The sequence below is a fragment of the Lepidochelys kempii genome, chromosome 20 (genome assembly GCF_965140265.1).
Source record: "Lepidochelys kempii isolate rLepKem1 chromosome 20, rLepKem1.hap2, whole genome shotgun sequence".
Taxonomy (NCBI): domain Eukaryota; kingdom Metazoa; phylum Chordata; order Testudines; family Cheloniidae; genus Lepidochelys; species Lepidochelys kempii.
The window spans coordinates 4,475,671-4,489,432 of NC_133275.1; the positions used below are offsets into that span (position 1 = coordinate 4,475,671).

At 46.5% G+C, this 13,762-nt stretch overlaps 1 protein-coding gene across 1 annotated transcript in view; it reads left to right on the plus strand.

Annotated features, from left to right (window-relative positions):
• Positions 1-13,762, plus strand: part of SLC4A8 (solute carrier family 4 member 8) — a 73,162-nt gene that overhangs the window by 311 nt on the left and 59,089 nt on the right. The window lies entirely within an intron of this gene.

Genomic DNA, 13,762 nt, shown 5'->3' on the forward strand with positions numbered 1-13,762 from the left:
GGAGAGGGGGTCTGACTCCGGAGTGGGGGGCTTGCAGGAGGAGAGGAGGTCTGGCTCCGGAGTGGGGGGCTTGCAGGAGGAGAGGGGGTCTGGCTCCGGAGTGGGGGGCTTGCAGGAGGAGAGGGGGTCTGGCTCCGGAGTGGGGGGCTTGCAGGAGGAGAGGGGGTCTGGCTCCGGAGTGGGGGGCTTGCAGGAGGAGAGGGGGTCTGGCTCCGGAGTGGGGGGCTTGCAGGAGGAGAGGAGGTCTGGCTCCGGAGTGGGGGGCTTGCAGGAGGGGAGGGGGTCTGACTCCGGAGTGGGGGGCTTGCAGGAGGGGAGGGGGTCTGACTCCGGAGTGCGGGGTTTGCAGGAGGGGAGGGGGTCTGACTCCGGAGTGGGGGGCTTGCAGGAGGAGAGGAGGTCTGGCTCCGGAGTGGGGGGCTTGCAGGAGGGGAGGGGGTCTGGCTCCGGAGTGGGGAGCTTGCAGAGGGGGGGGTGCACAGCTACTGCTGAGGCGGCTAAGGGGAGACCCCGTCCCCCCCGCTCCCCTCCCGGCGCGCAGCCCCCGTTGCAGGGAGCTGTCCAGGTGCGCTCACCTTGCGGGGTGGGGGATATACAAAGCAACTGCCCCGTGGCGGCGCGGGGTGGGGGGGTGTTAAGGGGAGACCAAATTCCCTTTCTGTCTCCCCCCTATGCAGACAACTGTCCAGATGCACTTATCTTGGGGTGGGGGGTACATAGCTACAGCCCCTGTGGCGGTAAGGGGAGTCCAAACCCCCTCCCATAGGTGCTGGAGCACCCCTTGGCTTGAAATAGATTCCACTATAGACAGGGTTTACAGTTTGATTCAGTGGCTTTCAGCACCCCCATTATACCGATTGTTCCAGCCCCCCAGTCCCCCCGCCTCCTCCTCGCCTCTCCCTGTCTGTAGGGAGCTCTCCAGATGCGCTCACCTTGGAGAAGGGGGATAGACGCAGTTACTCCCCCTGGGAAATAAGGGGAGACCAAATCCCTCCCGCCCTTCCCTGCCCCCATCTGCAGGGAGCTGTCCACAAATCCCTCCTCCCTTCCCCTCCCTGCCCACAGCCCACCCCTTCTCTACCGCACAGAGCTGTCCAGATGCTCTCGCCTTGGGGGGCTTGCGGGGGGGGGGATACGCAGCTACTGCTCCTGGTTGAAAGGGGAGACTAAATTCCCCCTTTCCCTTTGCAGAGAGCTGTCCCGATGAAATCATCGCGGGGGGGGGGGGGAGATATGCATAGCTACTGCCCCTGGGGTTAAGGGGAGACTGACTCCCACCGCTCCCCTTACTCCTGCCCCCCTGCAGAGAGCAGTCCAGATGCCCTCACCTTGGGAGGGGGGGTTACATAGCTACTGCCCCTCAGAGGTAAGGGGAGAACAGTCCCCCCACCCCTGAGAGCTGAGAACCATCCAAACCCACTTACCTCTGGGGGTGGGGTGGGAGCAATGCACAGACAATGCCCCAGGGGAATCCGATGGGCCCAGCCCTAGCCCCAACAGTGTAGAACTGTTTGGGTGCACTGACCTTTGGGGTGTACGATGTACCCGGAGATATAAGAAGAACCCATTTATTCCCCCCACGCCCTTTTGAAGCCGCCGAGTGGAATCCAAACACTCTCCCCAGTTGGCACCTGGCTTCCCTTTGTCACTAAACTGGTGGCTTTACATACAGAGGCTGAGTTTTTGGGAGGCATATGGGCAAATGCTGAATGAGCTTCCACAACACAAAGAGACAGTCCGGTATGGACAACAGGCGGAAGGATTGCACGCTGCATGCTCAATGTCAGCTGGGAGTGGGGTGTGGGGGAGGCAGAGGACTCAGACTCCCTGAAATTGCAGTTTACTATAACGATTGACAGATCACTGCTGTCTTATTTCTCTCTTGCACAATGTGTGTGTGTGGGCACATGCGTGAGGGAGGATGGAGGAAGAGAGAATGGGAGACGTAGATTTTCAATAAGCTTGTTTTTTCCCTTGTATCTTAACGATATTATAGGTGGGATTTTCAAAGCAGCTTAGGGGAGTTTGGCACCTAATACCCACCAGATTTTCCTGTTAGTTATCAGGTTTTTAGTGATGTATATTGGAGGGGTGGGAATATAGCAGCTGTTGGCTTTATAATAACGACTCAATATCCTTGTGATTTATTTGTGTTACGGTAGCACCCAAAGGCCTTGGATCACTAGGCAACGTACAGATGCATAGTAAGAAACAGACCCTGCCCTGTAGAACTTGCAGCCTGAATAGACAAACAGTGAGAGGGGAAACAGAAGCACGGATAGGTGAACTAATCTGGTCAAGGTCAGACGGTGGCTGAGCCAGCAAATACAAGCCAGCTCTTCTGAGCCCCGGTGCTGTTGCTTAGTGCCACGACTCTGCTGACACCATCGTTCACCATGTCCTGCCCAGAGTAGAACAGGGAGGGAGGGAGGATTCAGAAAAGTAGGAAAAACTTCCTAACTGTAAGGATAGTGTCGGGGTGGAACAGGTTCTCGAGGGAGGTTGTGGAATCCCCATCACTGGAGGTTTTTAAGAACCGGTGGCCAAACTCCAGTCAAGGATGGTCTAGGTCTACTGGTCCTTTCTCAGCATGGGGGATGGATGAGATGACCTCCTGAGGTCCCTTCCAGCACTACGCATCTGTGATTCTATTCCTCCCAATGTATAATGAAGTGACAGTTTTTAACGTGCAAGCCGCTGTGTTTGTGAGCCTCTGGTCACCTTAACACACATCAGCCGAAGTCCTGACTTACCACTGCAAAGGCGATAAAGGCAGATAAAAATTCCAGAGCAGGAGCAGAAGGGAAAACCTTGAACAAACAATACCAGCCTACAAATGCAAAAACTAAAGACGCCGCTTGCCTCACCCTTAAAAGGCGGAGAAGCATCCTTCAGCTCGCAGTATTGTGTACTTTAGCATGGACAGTTCATCCACTGCATTTGCTTGGGTTACACAAAATAAGTGATGTTTACCCCTATACACAGTAACAAGGAGTCTGTTTTCCTTTTCCCTTCCCCGAGCTAGGGATTTAGTCCTGCTTATAGTAGTTTCGGTTACAAATGTCCTGTTTGCTTCCCCCCATTATAATCATCTGTGAATCAGTTTCATTTTTCACATCTTGTGACTGGTTTTTCCCCAACTCTCCGTGAGTATCAGAAAAGTAACCTGAGGCCATTTGCTAGGCCAGGCAAAGGGTACTGAGGACAGGACTGGGACAGGGACTCGTTTTAAGCTACTTTTACGCTCGCCAATCCTGGGGTCTGCCTGGCCCAACAGTCCCCTCCAGTAGCTGTGGAGTATGGGGTGCAGAGATCATGTTTATTACAGTATCACCTAAGGGCTGTCTGAAAACAGGGGCTCCATTGTGCTAGGTGCTGTACTAACTCAGGGTAGTAGACAATCCCTGCCCCAAAGAGCCCCTCTGCCCATGCCACCTTTCCTCCGGGGATGTCTCATGGTCTGGGATGAAGAGGCTGCTGAGTGCACTTTGCTAGTTCTGCACCACCTGGAGATTCTTGCCTACAGAAGGACAGCCAAATCTTTGTCTTTGCTTTGTGCTGAAGTGCCGAACAAGGCACAGAATCCAGCCCTTAATTTCATCAATCGTCATTAAAGCAGGGAAGTGGTCCAGGGGTTAGCAGAATAAACAGGTAGCAGATAGATTAGCAAGGGAGGACATCTGTGGTGAGTGAAAATAACCAAATAAATAAATAAAAAAAGCAGGAATAAGGAAATGACACTCAGTTTCAAACTGTTTGTCTTTTTTTTTTTTGGTGGATTGTAACCCCATTTTTCTACATCTCTCCATCCCCCTCGGTCTCGTCAATGGCTGAATTCATTGTTTTCAATAACGGGCTACGTATGTTGAAAATAAATACAGAGACCCTGAAAGTGACCAACAGCCCCCATTCCGACGGCTCTTGTTGTATCTCATCATTTCTCACTTGGATGTCTATTACACATCCTCACTGCCTGGAAATGTGATTTTTGCTTGAAAGGTCTAAGAAGGACCTTACAGCTGGCTCCAGTTCAACTTGCAAACAGGCTAGCTTGCAAGATATGTTTACAGCTCCTAGGATGATATGCTTAACAATTTGATCCTCTACCTTTTTAAGAGGTATCTACTCATGGGATCGCAAAAAGGCCATTAATGGGCCAAAGCGCAGCATGAAGAACACATTCGTTCTGGTTAATAGTAATAATAATGTGGTGGACTCCACCGCATTATTGTTACTATTAACCATCTACTTGGACAGAACCAAACATGGGCTAAGTCTGGTACTTTGCAGTCTGCCCTGAGTAATGGGCAGTGCGGCGCTGCAGTGCCCCAGGAAGGGACTGAATCGTGACCCTCTTCCTGGTGCAGTCTACTTCCCCCTGTTCGCCAGCTCAGTGCGCTGGAAGGGAGAGAGCCAAAGTTTGCCAGCTTCCCATTCATCTGTGCATGAGGGTGAATTGCAGTCAGGGGCAGCTGCTCTTCCCGAGCCCAGTGTATTGTGACATGCAAGGGTGGCAGCTCTTGAAACAGAGTAGGGTGTCACCTTAGGCCTCCTTGCTCTTCTATGTAGTCTGGCTCAGTTTGAGGTAGAAATGAGCGGAAAATGGCTTTCCTGTTGTGCAGCATTTTTCAAGTTTGCAAAAATTTGCCTGTCTCACATCAGGACAGAAAGTCGAAATTTTTTGCGGACTGAAAATCTCGGGCAGGGGGAGGAGGAATTGCTTGGGTCCATCAAAAGATTTCATTTGGATCAGTTTGAAAAGTTTGTTTTGATGGCCACCATTTTGAATCAATTTGTGGGGGCTGTAATTAGCTTAAATTTCAGCGCCAAAAAAAAAAAAGTCATTTCGACCCAGAAAATGGGGAACGTTTTCATTTGGAACATGCCGAAACAAAATGTCTGAACAATTTTGAAACTTACTTTTTCACAGGTTTTTTTTCAGGCTGAAAAAATTAATCAGGACTGGCCCTTTCACACCCACCCTTTTGGTTTTGACAAACCGGCATTGTCGGATGGGAAAAATGCAGTGCTGAAAAATCACTGGCCAGCTCTTGATGCCTGGGGGCGAGAATGATCAGGAATCAAGCGACTAGAGTAGAAGAGATAATGGATTAGAAAGGGAGGCGTGGACAAGTGTGGATTTGGACAGATGAGGATTACACTGTGCTCTGCACTTGCTGTAGAAAGCACCTTTCTGCCAGGACCTCAAAGTAATCATCCCTACTCAACTGGTTCACATACGTGCTAATTGTATCTGAGGGCCTTATATATCCCCATCACCCTAATAACATACAGTAGCACCTCAGATTTCTGAACACCAGAGTCACCACCTGACCAGTCAACCACACATCTTGTTTAGAACCGGAAGTACGCAATCATGCAGCCGCAGAGACGAGAGAGAGAGGGAAAAAAAGGCAAATGCAGCACAAAAATCAAGGGACAGCAGCATTTTTCTTCTTCTGAGTAAAGTTTCAAAGCTGTATTAAGTCAATGTTCAGTGGTAAACTTTTGAAAGAACCACCCGACCGTTTTGTTCAAAGTTACGAACCACCTCCATTCCCAAGGTGTTTGTAACTCTGAGGTTCTACTGTATTACCTTGAACATTTAATGTATTTATCCTCACAATACTCCTATGAGATTGTGAAGTGCCTGTTATATACCAAATGAGCAACTGAGGGGCGGAGAGGCTGAAGGACATGCCAAAGGTCTCTAGCAGAGTAGGGACTTGAACCTAGGCTTCTTAAGTTCTAGGCAAATACTCTAACCACAGGGTCATTTTCCCCTGTGTGGGCATCCCTCCATCCTTGCTATACACGCTTAATACCAGGTGTACCATGACTCAAGTATTAAAGGCCTCTAGTCTAATGGCTCTAGCCCCTGGTAGATTCAAAATAAGCCCTCTGACACTGTTGCCTTTACACCAGTGCAAACGCCTAACGCAAACGCATTACACCAGTACAAATGGGACTGAAACTTCCCCCAGTAAGTTGCACTGGGGAAAACACTGATTTACACAGTTGCTGTGTATCTGTTATTATTATTTGTATGACTGGTGCCTCGGAGTTCGAGTCATGGGACCAGGACCCCCTTGCGCTAGGTGCTGTGCAAAGACAGAACAAAAGACATTCCCTGCCCAAAGAGCTTACAGCGTAGATATGAGCGAAGAGATCAACAGATGGATACCGACAGACAGGGGAGTACAAGGAAACAATGAGACAGGATTGGTCAGCATACGATAGGCAGTGGTCACAGCATACCGGAGCCTTATCTCCCAGGGTGAGTTCTACTACTGTAACTATACCAAGCAAGGAACCAAACACAAAACCACAATATAGACAGGGCCTCGCTTCATGCAGCCTGAAGGCTCGAACAAAGCAGCCAGCCAGAACTGATAAATTGAGTCCCAGGAGTCCTGACTCCCAGTCCTCTTCTCTAACTTTGGGGCATTCTTGAGAAACGCTAACTAAAGGTTGCAGATTATACACGGGAGAAAGAGGAGGATACATAGCTCCTAGACATGAATCAGCTTTTTCTGATTCTTAGTACCTCTGATGACCATGATCAAGTAGGTGGTGAAACACGAGTTGGGCATTTAGCTGGGCTGTGGATAACTGAGTGATTCCCCAGGAATACACTGGATCACCATATGCGAATACTGTACATGCTCGTCCATTTTTTTCCTGCAACCGGGCCCACCAGTGTCATCTGCGCCTTTGTATTCAGCGAGCAGGCACAGCCGATCCAACCTACAGAATGCAGAAACGGATCACATGCATCTTTGGTTTTTGCATCGAATTTGTCCTCCAAGTTCTGAGATGTAACTCCTAAGCAGTGGCCTTAAAAAGAAAGTGGTGCTGTGGTTTTATAACTTTGCATTTGGCAAAGTGATCAGTAAGAAAATAAAATCTAATTAGCAGCTGCTTCTGGCAGCATCAACAGCAGTGACATGATAGATTGCAACACTCATGGGGCAGGGACTGTCTTTGTGCTCTGTCTTTGTACAGCACCTGGCGCAATGGCATCTTGGTCCATGATGTGGGCTCATAGGCACTATTGGAATACACAAAATTAGTAATAAGAATAATGACACAGGGGTCATTGTATTGTGCAACCATATAAAAAGACAATGGGTGAAAATGAGGATTAGTTGAAATGTTTCCATTGAAACTGTTTTTTGTGGAAAATCGGGTTTTGGACAAAACAATTTTTCAAGTTTTGTTTTTTCTGTAGAAAAAATGGACTCTTAGTTGAAAAACGGAACATCTGAAACCTCCCAAAATTTCAATTTGGAAATGCCATTATGGTGCCACATGGGAACTGTAGTCTGGGTGACTCATGCCCTTATTCTCCGCTATTGGCCAGGGTCCCCTGAGCAGACTACATTTCCCATAAAGAGAATGAGTCTAGAGGTCATGTGATGGGAGCATGTGACTCAGAACTAGGCATGCTGGGAGATATAAAGGGCAGCCTGAGCTCAGTTAGAGGGTGAGGTCTGTAGGGAGTGGGTTGGTTCCTGTAGGAGGTAGATCCTGGTTTATCTTGAACTCCTTTGGTTTGGAGAAATGAAACTCATCCTTGAAGGAAAGGGTCTGAAAGCCTGCTGCTGTTGGGAATATTATTTGATGCAGTGGCTGGTGGGTTGGCTTGGGGGCTTATCGGCGGTGCCTCGACTGCAGGTACAATTTTAGAAAATGGAAAGAGTATGTATCCCGCCAAGAAGGGGATGCTGGCACTAGCAGTTGCTTTGAAATGAGTTGGATTCTTGTTATTCTGTATAAATGTCGGGGTTTTTTTTGAGACAGGATCTCTCTTTTCTCAGTATTGGCTATACCAAAACCTGAATTAATATCTCTTCTATTAGGAGTTATTTATATTACTTTATTTCCCCCAACTAGGATCGGGGCTCCATTGTGCCCGCGCTTGTACAAACACATAATAAAAGACAGTCCTTTGCCTGAATTCTTTTCTACACAGCTTCTTATACTGCCCTCATCACTGCAGTATCTAAGCACCCACCATTAGTACATTAAGTGGTGTGGTCTAGTGGATGGAGACATAGACTAGATCTTAGAAGCCCTGGGTTCTGTTCCTGGCTCTGCTGCTGGGTGAGTCCCTTCCCTTTCCCTTGCCTCATTTTCCCCATGTGTAAAATGAATGTAATGATGCTGACCTCCTTCGTAAAGCACTTTCAGTACTACTGATAATGGGAAACTGAGGCACAGATAAGTAAAGCTACAGACTAGGGACCAAATGGCTAGGCAGCAGTTCTGCGGAAAAGGACCTAGGGGTGACAGTGGACGAGAAGCTGGATATGAGTCAGCAGTGTGCCCTTGTTGCCAAGAAGGCCAATGGCATTTTGGGATGTATAAGTAGGGGCATAGCGAGCAGATCGAGGGATGTGATCGTCCCCCTCTATTTGACATTGGTGAGGCCTCATCTGGAGTACTGTGTCCAGTTTTGGGCCCCACACTACAAGAAGGATGTGGATAAATTGGAAAGAGTCCAGCGAAGGGCAACAAAAATGATTAGGGGTCTGGAACACATGACTTATGAGGAGAGGCTGAGGGAACTGGGATTGTTTAGTCTGCAGAAGAGAAGAATGAGAGGGAATTTGATAGCTGCTTTCAACTACCTGAGAGGTGGTTCCAGAGAGGATGGTTCTAGACTATTCTCAGTGGTAGAAGAGGACAGGACAAGGAGTAATGGTCTCAAGTTGCAGTGGGGGAGGTTTAGGTTGGATATTAGGAAAAACTTCTTCACTAGGAGGGTGGTGAAACACTGGAATGCGTTACCTAGGGAGGTGTGGTAGAATCTCCTTCCTTAGAAGTTTTTAAGGTCAGGCTTGACAAAGCCCTGGCTGGAATGATTTAATTGGGGATTGGTCCTGCTTTGAGCAGGGGGTTGGACTAGATGACCTCCTGAGGTCCCTTCCAACCCTGATATTCTATGATTCTATGAAAGTGACTTGCCCACAGCAGTGCAGTGGCAGAGCCAGGAAAGAAATTAGGTATCTCGAGTTCCTCATTGGGTGCTCTAATCCTTAAAATTGTGCTCCTTCCTCAAGGTTTTTGAAAGTTTTCAGTAACACAGAAGATGGCCTGTGGGAATGGACAGTTGGAACATTGTCAGCTTAGTTTATCTTTCCCATGCGTTTTACTGAGTGGGGCAGAATAGCCTCTGTTCTTAGATTATAAATTGTTTGGAGCAGGAAACTTTGCTATGTCTGTATCGTGCCTAGCAGATCAGGACTGGGGACCACCCCAGAGCACGACCATAATATCCTTATTCAATAACAGTCTTCGCACGTCACATCACTGGTTGATGTTGGGGCAGATTTCCTGATAAACTCTTTCCTTATTTAATTGATCCTGCTCTTTTTTTTTTCTTTTCCCTGAAAGCTTTTGATGGTGTGTAAGTGAGAGAAGTGGTTCCATCCTCCCAGATGGCCAAGCTGGAATATCAATTAATTCTTCTCTAATGGTTTCTTTGCTTTCTTCTCTGCCTGTTGATTGCTGAAGTTATCCATGTGACCCAGCAAGTCAGGCTGCTGTTCAAGTCACTTTCATTTGTCCACGTAGGTATATGGTTTAATTGAAGGTTACACGTCGTGTTGTCCATTCTGTTAGAAAAGGCCCAGTAGAGCTGCTACTGTAACTGGCCTCCTGGGCAAAAGAAGACGTTTGATGAAGAAAAGCTGGGCATACCCGCCAGCTGTTAAGGCAACTCTGGCCTTGCAACACAGGTTGGAAAAGGTCATTCCAACAGGGAACAGCAGTCAGCCATTGTGGTTCTCTGAGCCTGCCACAGCGTGATAACTGAACCGTGCAACAAGGATATCCAAAGATGATAAGTTTCAGAGGAGCAGCCGTGTTAGTTTGTATTCGCAAAAAGAAAAGGAGGACTTGTGGCACCTTAGAGACTAACCAATTTATTTGAGCATGAGCTTTCGTGAGCTACAGCTCACTTCATAGCCATGCATCCGACGAAGTGAGCTGTAGCTCACGAAAGCTGATGCTCAAATAAATTGGTTAGTCTCTAAGGTGCCACAAGTCCTCCTTTTCTTTTTGCGGATACAGGAGGACTTGGGGCACCTTAGAGACTAACCAATTTATTTGAGCATGAGCTTTCGCGAGCTACAGCTCACTTCATCGGATGATTATAGCAACTGTCCGGCAGCTTTACACTAGACAGACAAACTACGCTGCAGCAGTGAGCATCCAAAGGCATTGCAACACGGTGCTTGAGAGAGAAGCCTCGTTTTTAATTTGATTAGCGATAGTGGTTGAGATTCAGCATTTTTCTACATCTAGTGCAGGGTGTTGCATATGACTGGATAGAACGGGCAATGTTTTCAAAACCGAGTGCTTGAAATTAGGCTCCTAAATTCATACGCAGGCAGCTAGATAAAGACGGCCTGATTTTCAGAGGTGTGGAGCATTGGCAAACTCCAGGGGCTTCGGCTGGATTTGTGGGTGCTGAGAACTTTTGAAAATAAGGCTACTTGTATTTAGATGGCCAACTGTGAATTCGGAAGCCTAGCTTAGGCACTCCTGGGTGAAAAAATTTTGGCTAGCAACTTATGAAACCAAACTAAAGCTGCTTAAAGAGTTAATAGGATCAGCTGCACTCTGGTATTTTCCAAAGGGTTAGGCAAGTTTAATATTCTGTTTTATGGAAACTTCTGCATCAAATGTTTATTTTAGGGAATCAGAAGGATGACAAACTTGTGAAAGTAGCAGGCACAGAGCCAAAAAGCTAGAAAAATCTGTTCTGTTTGGATAATAGCAAATTCCCTGGCTGACTGCTGTTCAAAGACCGGCTTACTTAGCTCTAAGAATCAAGGCTTCGAGTCCTGGACGCCTGCTGAGGGAGTCTGAATTCTCAGCCATACAGCCTGAGAGAGAATTACACAAACTGAAGATATCCAAGGGAGATCAAGGGAGGATGACAAAAACTGTTTGCATCTGTCAGGAAGTGGAGGCAGGATAATAGATTTCTGAATAGGTTGTGTTGTTGCAAAGGTCATAATATTGCAGCTTTATTAGATTGCTAAATCCCTCAATATAATAACCAATCATAACCTATTCAAAAGTCTGCTCAGAAGAGCGTGCATCCACTTTTAGGGCTACTTTTTTTTAACGGCCTCTAAGTTTGCTGCATGTGGTCACTTAATATTATTTATTGTTTGTATTAAAGTAGCACCTGGAAGCCCTGAGATCAGAATCCCATTATACTAAGCACTGTGCATCCACATAGCAAGAGACTGTCCTTTTCCTGCAGAACTTAGACAGGACAGACAAGGGGTGGGAGGGGAAACAGGTGGTGACTTCCCCAACATCACACAGCAGGACATCAGCAGAGTTGGGAGCAGAGTCCATGTCTCCTGGCTCCCAGTCCAGTGCACTGTCCAATGGACCACCTTGACTCTCTAGTCCACCCTCCTCCTCCAAGATTGTGACCCTTTTTGGCAAATTATGGCCACACCCTTCAGTCATGGGAGTGGGCCCTAATCCTGCCATATTCTGTGGTTGCTTCCCTTAATTAACATCACTGCCATCTTAATCTGGACTGAGCCTGATACCTGTCTCAACATGACACTAGGGTAGCATGGGTGGGACATTGTCAAGGTTAGATGAGGGACAGAGAACTGCATAGTGACAAGTGACAATAGAACACTGTGAAATGCTGGGACAATAGACCCTTCATGGTGGATGAAAAAATGCCAGTTGTTGCCCTCTGGGATTTCTCTAGGAAGCAAGCAGAGTCCCATCTACACCTTCCAGAATTTGCAGTAGAATCTACTTCATCTTATGTCCAGTAGTAACCAAGACGGCTGCTAAGTCTTTAAAAAAACATCAGCATGGATCTCTGATTCTGGTACATTGCTAAGAATAAATCACTAGCCAGTGTCTTCTCTGTATCATACACCAGGCATTCTATACCAAGGTGACTGGGAACCGAGCACTTAGATTTCCAGATCTAAAACCAGACTGACAGTGACCAAGGAATCGAACGTACTTATCTGGCCTCCATTACTGTAGTATCTAATCTTTAATGGATTTATCCTCACACGCTGCTTGCATCCAGTTTCGATTCAGTCCTCTTTTATTAGCTTCCTATGGATAAAGAGGATGATTTATTGAGTTCCTCTCAGATCTGGGAAAGCCTGAGGTCACTCAGGAGAAAGTCCCTGTTTAGACCAGCTTTATTGGTTCTGGAATAATTCATAAACATTTCCCTTCATCAGCCAGGATTCTTTCTGAGAATTGCCTATTGTACCTCCAGACACTTTGTGAGAGCGATTGCATTGATTTTTAAAAGATCTAGCTCATCGGAAAGTATTTATAGCAGGAGAGAGAAATTGTTCCAAATGGCAGCGGTCTTTCATTGCAAATTTTATGCAACTGAGCATCACCACAACCTGTTCGTCATTTTAAAGTCAGGATTAAAATCTTACATTAAAATAATTATTTCCCGGTCTTACTAATGATGAGAAGTGTTTGAAAAATGTCCCTCCCCCCCGCCCCTTGAAAAGTTTGATTCAAAGCAAAAAATGTGTCATCAAAACTTTTGGCAGAAAATTATAACTTTTTGTTGAAACCGACCCCCCCCCCCAAATGTTTCAAAATGGTCATCTGAATGCACCTGAAGAAGTGGGGTTTTTTACCCATGAAAGCTTATGCCCAAATAAATCGGTTAGTCTTTAAGGTGCCACCGGACTCCTTGTTGTTTTTGTGGATACAGACGAACACGGCTACCCCCTGATACTTGTCAAAATGGCCAGTGTCCCAATGAAAAACTGAATTTTTTTGAGGAAAGCAGACACTTTATGCAAAACTGTTAGTTGAGTTGAAAACCCAATGTCCCATCAAAAAAAAGTAGATGGAAAATTTTCAACTAGCCCTAGTAATCACGCCTTAATCTATTGTTAAATTATTGTAACCATTGTATTGCAATTGTTCAGCATTTATGATGCTTGAACTTTTTGCCCAGTGTGAATAATGAGTGTAAACTGGCCTGTTCCCCTTTCTGTTTATACGAGAGCTGATCCAATATCAGAATTTCTGTCTCGTGGGAAATTCTGGTATTTCAAAATTTGTTTTCATCCCAAACCAGGACAAAAAGTCATAATAGTAGAATTTTTCATACAATGAATAGCTTTATTTAGGTGTCTAGACGGGATTTGTGTTCTTTTGGAAATCTAGCTCCAATTGTGGGGCCCTACCTGATTACGTTTAGGCTCCTAAATTTGAAACAGTTGGTGTGGAATATTTGAAAACTGTGCTGGAATTGTAAGCTGTCACTTTAATTTGTAAGGGCTTTCCTGATCCTGCTTGCATGGTGAGGGGCTCTGCAGGGAAGCAAGGATGCGTCTGAGTCAGTTCAGCAGACTCTAGCTAGAATAAGGTGTGTTGAGTTGTGTCTCTCTCTTGTGTGGAACAGCCTGCTTGGTCTATGCTTGTGGGTTCTTGTTCTTATCAGTCTGAATTCTAAGGAAGAGAGTCGTGTTATGTTGCAACCTTCCAACAAGAGTATTTCATATTTTTATCTAACTTCTTTGTGTGTATGCCGTGAAACATAACAGTTGACCATAATACTTTCTTTCTTTTTATTACTTCTTGCAGATTGCCTCTTCCGTTTCTTCAGTTGTTTCCTTTTGAGGTTTTACTGTTAAATAATAAAAATGCAGCCGGGATCTGAGACTGAATCATGACCTGATTTTAATTGATTAGACCTTGGTGTCGTTTTCATGTACCAGGT